The 6,465-nt window shown below is 37.8% G+C and overlaps 1 pseudogene; it reads left to right on the forward strand.

Moving 5' to 3' along the window:
* The first annotated feature begins 4,606 nt into the window (after nt 1–4,606).
* LOC122135114 lies at nt 4,607–6,160 on the forward strand (annotated as a pseudogene).
* Nucleotides 6,161–6,465: the final 305 nt, after the last annotated feature.

Genomic DNA, 6,465 nt, shown 5'->3' on the forward strand with positions numbered 1-6,465 from the left:
TGCATAAATTCACTTGTAACATTTTTAAATGATTAATGTTTAATTTGTTAAAATTATAATTGATTTATTCATCATATTGACCGGGGGGAAGATTAATATCGGTTTATCCCCATTATTTTTCAGCATTGAAAAAACTTATTAATTTTAGTTCTTTAGTTATTAGTTATCTATCACAGCATAGAAAGTAAATTATCTGTTTAATTATCATACTGCCTGTAAGTTTAATATTAGTTTATGCCTATTGCTTTTATTTCAATGATAAGGTTTACATTTTATTTATTAGTTATCAGTCATTAACATTATCAGTCATAACATGAATGATCTATTTAGTTATTCATTGGCTGAAAATTTTTATATTGGTGCATCCATATTGCTAAGGACTTTTTCCCACCTTCAGCATTTGAAACTATTATTATTATTTTTTTGTTACCAATTATTGCATGAAAATTAATTATTATACTGAAATTTATAATATCGGTCCATCCTATTGCTGAGGCCTTTTTAAATTATTATTTTTATTCTTTCAATTTGTTTGGATGCATGCCAGTGTGAGTGATAGTTTAGGAAAATAATTTGAGGGAATTCATTCATGCGTGCACCATGCATGAACGTTTTGGATGAGTTATGAGTTTAATACTTAAGGTTAGCGATTAAGAAACAAACCTACCTTTTCTCCTGCAGTAGCAATAGTGATGCTTGCCTTATAAAGCAATATCAAGGAAAAGAAACAGAAGAAATGGTTAAGAAAGAGGTGACTGTATATTTATTGTTGTCACTCTGGTAAGACTGTGTGGAGTGGAGGAGGACATGTGAGGTAATGGCTTGTAATAAAATGACGTCCTGTAAAAGAGCTGAAAAAGAAGTTAGGTTTTAGAGTTCAGTGCTCACAGACTAAAAAAGTGGTGCATTCAGCACATTTCTCTTGGCTCCAACCACGAGGACGACAGCGCACTAATGCCTGTGTGTGATTTTCCTCCGTTGGCTTCAATGAAGAAGTCTTATGAGCACTGGAGACAAATGTTCCTCCTTGTTTCTCTGTGAAATGAATGCCTGTATCACTCCAGAGGGGTGCTGTTAATTGTCAGGCGCAGCACAAACAGTCCCAATTCTCCAAAGATATTAAACAAGATAAAAAATGAAGTTGCGTTTAACCGTACTGTTGTTCCCCTGTAAAGGAAACCTGCAATGGTTCATCACACTTGGGTAATAAATCTGATTACCCTTTTATTTATTGGTGAAAATTTATGGGTCATGTGGTCCATGTTAACCATTATTATTTTTTTATTATTATTTATTATTGAGAAAATTAAGCCTATTATTTTAATGGACCATTAAGGATGTTTTTTTTTTTTTTTCAATGTAACATTATTTTTCTATTTACCATTGTGCATTCTGATTTTTTTTTTTTTTTTTTTGAAATACTTATTTTTACAATGGTGATTTCATTAGAAGACCTTAATAAACTCACTGTGTCACTATGGCTTGGATAGTAATCCTGATGTGATTCTGATTCACTCTCAGTTTGATTCGGATTTCTGATTCAATTTCCAATTCATTTTGGTATATTTTCAGATATTATAATTTATTTTTATTTTTTTTTTACATATGAAATAAATTATTTTTCTTCTAATAATATAAAATGATACAAGAGGAAAGTGTTTCAGACTGATTTGAACCAGTAACTCATTATTTTTTGTTAAAAAAATAAAAGAAACCAGTTAATTAAAAGAACTGTAGAAAACTGTATGTGTGTGTGTGTGTATATGGGTGTATATATATATATATATATATATATATATATATATATATATATATATATATACAGTATATAGACAGAGATAGAAAGAGAGAGCGAGAGAGAGAGAGAGAGAGAGGGACAGAGGCAAGAGAGAGAGAGAAAAAGAATTACAGCCCCTTTAAAATAATCACATAATGGTCCTTAAAAAGTTTTATTTTCTTCATACAAAGTATTATATCTAAATATAATTGAATAATTTCTTTATTTTGATTCTAAAGTGAAATAAGACCCTGAAACATGAGTCTTTACTGTTTTCAAAGTTGAAATGTCTGTCCATTTGCTTCAGACCAGACAAAAAATCTTATAGTTACAGAAGCATGTTTAATTAAAGCCCACTGTTGTAAATCACGGTCTAAGTCTTCATTTCATCTAGATCTCCTTTTTTTCCTCATTAGTAAAAGTCACGCAGGTTAATTATTTCCCTCACACCCTCCTCTTTCATATGCAGATGAGGTGCTATTCTGCCACAACAGAAGGCTTTAATAATGCATTCACTTGGATCGGGGAGCTGTGTTGTCCCATGTTCTGTTACTGGACAGAATGTGCGATCCGTGACAGCTTGCACAAATGCTCTCTTCCTTTCCTAGAATCTGATCAGAAAAGGGGTTGGGAATAGGCCAAATTGTGACTGATATGGAATTTAATCAAAACATGGCCTGGAGTCGATCCTCCCACAGATGTTTCCCAATTTCATTCATCAGTTTGGTGTTTGTGCAGTGCTAAAGCCCGAGGCAGATACGTCAATGTGAACCAGGCGCATCAATCCTCTTAAAGGCCAGGGAGCCACGGCAGGCTCCAGCCCTGTCCACTCAGAGTTAGTTTTCAGGCTGTCATGGGTGTATTCTTTAAATTACAGTCCTGCTTTATATTATCCCCATTAAGTCGAGGCACTGCAAACGTCACTGCGAGATTTATTCCACTCTCGCTTTCTGTCAAAAATCATAACGGCAGCTGCATGTAACCCGTGGCTTACACGGCTACATCACTGTCCACTCTAGGAAACCAATAGCTTTCACTTTTTATACTCCTCACAAAAAGAGCCGTCTCACATAATGGACTGAAACAAGTGTCCTAGTCTTCAGGCTTACTCTCTGGAGGTATAGGCGACAGCTCCCTTTAAAGAGTAAAAAATAGACATAAAAAAGTTGGTTGTTGCTTGTGCCACTGGGTTTCACTGTTGTCAGAGGGAGCTGTGTGATTTCAGGGTCAGGCTCTGAGGGAAAAACATGAGGAGAGGAAACTTTGCCATTTGTGGCAAGTGCATGTGAGGACTTTAATAGGCTTTAATGAATTGTTTACCAAGTGCCATTTTTAACTAAAGGTTAATGTTATCTTAGGATGTCTCTCAATTAATTTTTCTAAGGTCTTCTGCACATTTGTTTTACATAGACTGCTGTGCCATTATTTAAATTAAAATTTTCCACCGTGATTTAAAATAAATATTATCTGATAAACAGCATGAAAAAATTTGCCAGAGAATTAGTTTAAAAAACATTTATTGAACCATCTGTGTAAATGTTCCCAAGTAAATTAGAGTGTATTCTTAAGTATATTACAGAAAAATATGGAAAATGTAGAGGAGTGTTTGCCATCAGACACTTTTTCTCTTAGTTAAACTGAAAAATGCACCTAAAAGTTTCTGCAACTGCACAAAGCACATGAATAATTAATAAGGCTAGAAATTAGGCAGTTTATGATTGGTTGTCTGTTGCTTAACTCACTGTTACATTGCAGCACTGTATAGTTGGTGAATCTAACAAAGCCAGTCAAGAACATGGATAGAAATTCATATTACTTGATTTTTATTTAAATTAGGTTTTTATACATAATGATAATATATGTTGCACAGCTCTTAATTTATGCTAATTAATTCGATTTTTTTGGACAGTAATAGCAATATAATGTGAACTATATATATTTTTTTAGGTTTCATGAGATGTGCAATTTAAGTTTGACCAGGCCAAAAATAGAAAATTGTTATCATTTACTCACCCTCATGTCATTACGAAAACTGTGTGTGCACAAAACACAAGAATTTTGAAGAATGTTGGGAACCCAACAACGTTGGAGTCCATTGACTTTTATTTTAATACTGACCAAAAAAAATAAAAAATCACTTCTCGCATTTCTCTATATTTTTTTATATTTCACAGAAGAAAGTACGTCACACAAGTTTGGAATGACATGTGGGTGAGTAAATGATGATGTTAAGTTTTTTTGGGGGTGAACTATCCCTTTAACACATGGTAATTATAGCCTTGAAAAAAAAAAGGATTTTACATAGCGTGATGAAGCATGAGCAATTGAGTACTTTAAAATATTCAGCAACTATCAGTTAACTGCTTCAGCATGTTCTTTATATGTTCCACCTTTTGTTTTGTGAATGACTAACACAAAAATCAACACAAAAATTTCAACACAAATTAATATATGTAGTTGCTCATTTCCATACAATTATAAATTAATAGGGACTGGAGCTTTCAGGCTTTTGAAAGCAATCAAAAGCCCTATAAAAGTAGTCCATACAGTATATATTCCACAAGATTTCTGAAGCCATATGAGAGCTTTGTGTAAGAAACCATGCACAATTTTTAAAAAAATTCAAGCTTTTCACAGGTTTGGGAAAAACATGAGGGTGAGTACCATATTTACATTTTTGGATGAATAGTTGATTTAAAGAAACTTTTAATGAAAGTCTTGATCTTTATTTAAATAACTTGAATAGTAATTAAAAAAAGTCTGGAGCAGATAAGTAAGATATATATATATGTATCTAAGCAATTATTCTTTGGCTTGAAATGTAGTAAAATTATAGCTGATAAGAAAGTGATTCATCCTTTCAATTGTGAACATGTTCAAATGTGAAGAAGCAAATGTCTCTCCAGTTGTTTCACGATCTGCAGCCTACGCACTAGCTCCACTGGACATTTAATAACCATGTTAACGTGCTTGTTCTAGCACCTTTTTTCTTTTGCAGCCATTACATAAAGTCGTTTCCTGGTGTTTTTCTTGAGGCTGAATGAAATAAATTAGAGCTGGGCGGTGTGATGGTATATACCAATAGCAATGACTCCCAGCAGGTCAAAGCATTCTCATAGGACACTCTGACACAAGGATGAACCCTCTTCTTCTGCCTCAGGGTCAGTGGTCTGCACAGCAGACCATCAGGTGAGACAGTCAGGGGTTTGAAGGAGTTAAATGAGGACCGCCGAGGCTTCGAGCCCAGCACTGATCAGCACTCAGTGATGCAGGAGGAGGAGGAAGAGGAAGGAGGAGCGAGCAGAGCATTTCTGCTTTCAGTCTCTCGTCAGCGTGTGCCAGAGCAGTCTCCTTTGCTGTACTTCTCTGAGAAACACACACACCAGAACACTCTTGATTGCTGGTTGGGGGAGAGTGCTGAATCCTTTCCTCTTTGCCTGGATCATGCTGCCCTGGAAAAGGAGTAAGTTTGTGTTGGTGGAGAATGAGCCCAAAAGCAAGCCGAAAAGTCTTGGAGCCGGACTGACTTATCATTCCCTGCTTTCGACTTTGCTCCACTCCTGTCCGGACCTTGTTCCCGACTGCCCGTTTCAATGGCTGGGGAGCGTTTTCCACAGCAAACGCCAGAAAGTGGAGCTCAACAAAGAGGAACCCACCTACAACGTGCGTTACCTGGGCAGCGCAGTCACCATCATGGCTAAAGGCCGAGGATGCACGCAGGAGGCGGTGACTAAGATTTGGACTCGCAGCAACTATGGCGAACAGAGCATCAAGATGAAGCTCACCGTCGGGCCGCAAGGAATTCGCATGGGGGTGGATAAAGGTGGCAAAAAGAAGCCCGTCCACCTTTATTTTTCCCTCAACCGTATCACATACTGCAGTGCTGACCCCTTCCGGCCAAAGATCTTTGCGTGGATTTACAGGCATCAGGTGAAGAATAAGGTGGTTCTACGATGCCACGCCGTCCTGTTGGCGAAGGCAGAAAAGGCCCGAGCGTTAGCTCTCAGTCTGTACCAAAACTCAACATCAGCATTCACAGAGTTCAAACGACTAAAGCGCCAGTCCGACTTCCGTCATTGCCAGCAGCAGCTGTTGGGCGAGGACATTGTGCCTCTTATGCCTCTTCGGAGACTCCTGAATGGCCAATGCCACTACCAGCCACCTGCAGGAAAGCTTGGAAGTTGCCACACGGCTCTCCTCGATAACTGAGGAAGAGGAGGAGGATGAAGATGGACCGAGGGATGCTGAATCCACCAACACGAAAAAAAACGCTGGAACTTCCAGTCCTTCTTCTCCAGAGAAAGATCTGGGGAATAGACTGGAAGAGGTTTCTATTACAAGCTGGGATGAAGCACAGATGACTATCAGCACTCTGGTGTGATGTTGAATACAATTTAGTGTCCGCACCACTGAGCCTCTGTTCTGTCGCCTTTCCTGCAAACCCACTCTGTCTGGTACGTCCATCGATGCACCGTGAAACAGCCCTCCGAAACTCGGGATAAGGTCCGTTGGCAGCCACGATGCCGCCTGCAGAGGAAGCATTACACAAGCTGCATGGAGAGGAAGAGCCAGTAGAAGCACAATGTAAGGAAGACCACAGGTACAGCAATCATCTGGAGTTTGTTGAGAGCTTACACCGAAAAGCCTTTATCTACCCCCAACTTCGAGCAAAGCTTAAACCGCACACC

Source organism: Cyprinus carpio, chromosome A23 (genome assembly GCF_018340385.1).
Source record: "Cyprinus carpio isolate SPL01 chromosome A23, ASM1834038v1, whole genome shotgun sequence".
Taxonomy (NCBI): domain Eukaryota; kingdom Metazoa; phylum Chordata; class Actinopteri; order Cypriniformes; family Cyprinidae; genus Cyprinus; species Cyprinus carpio.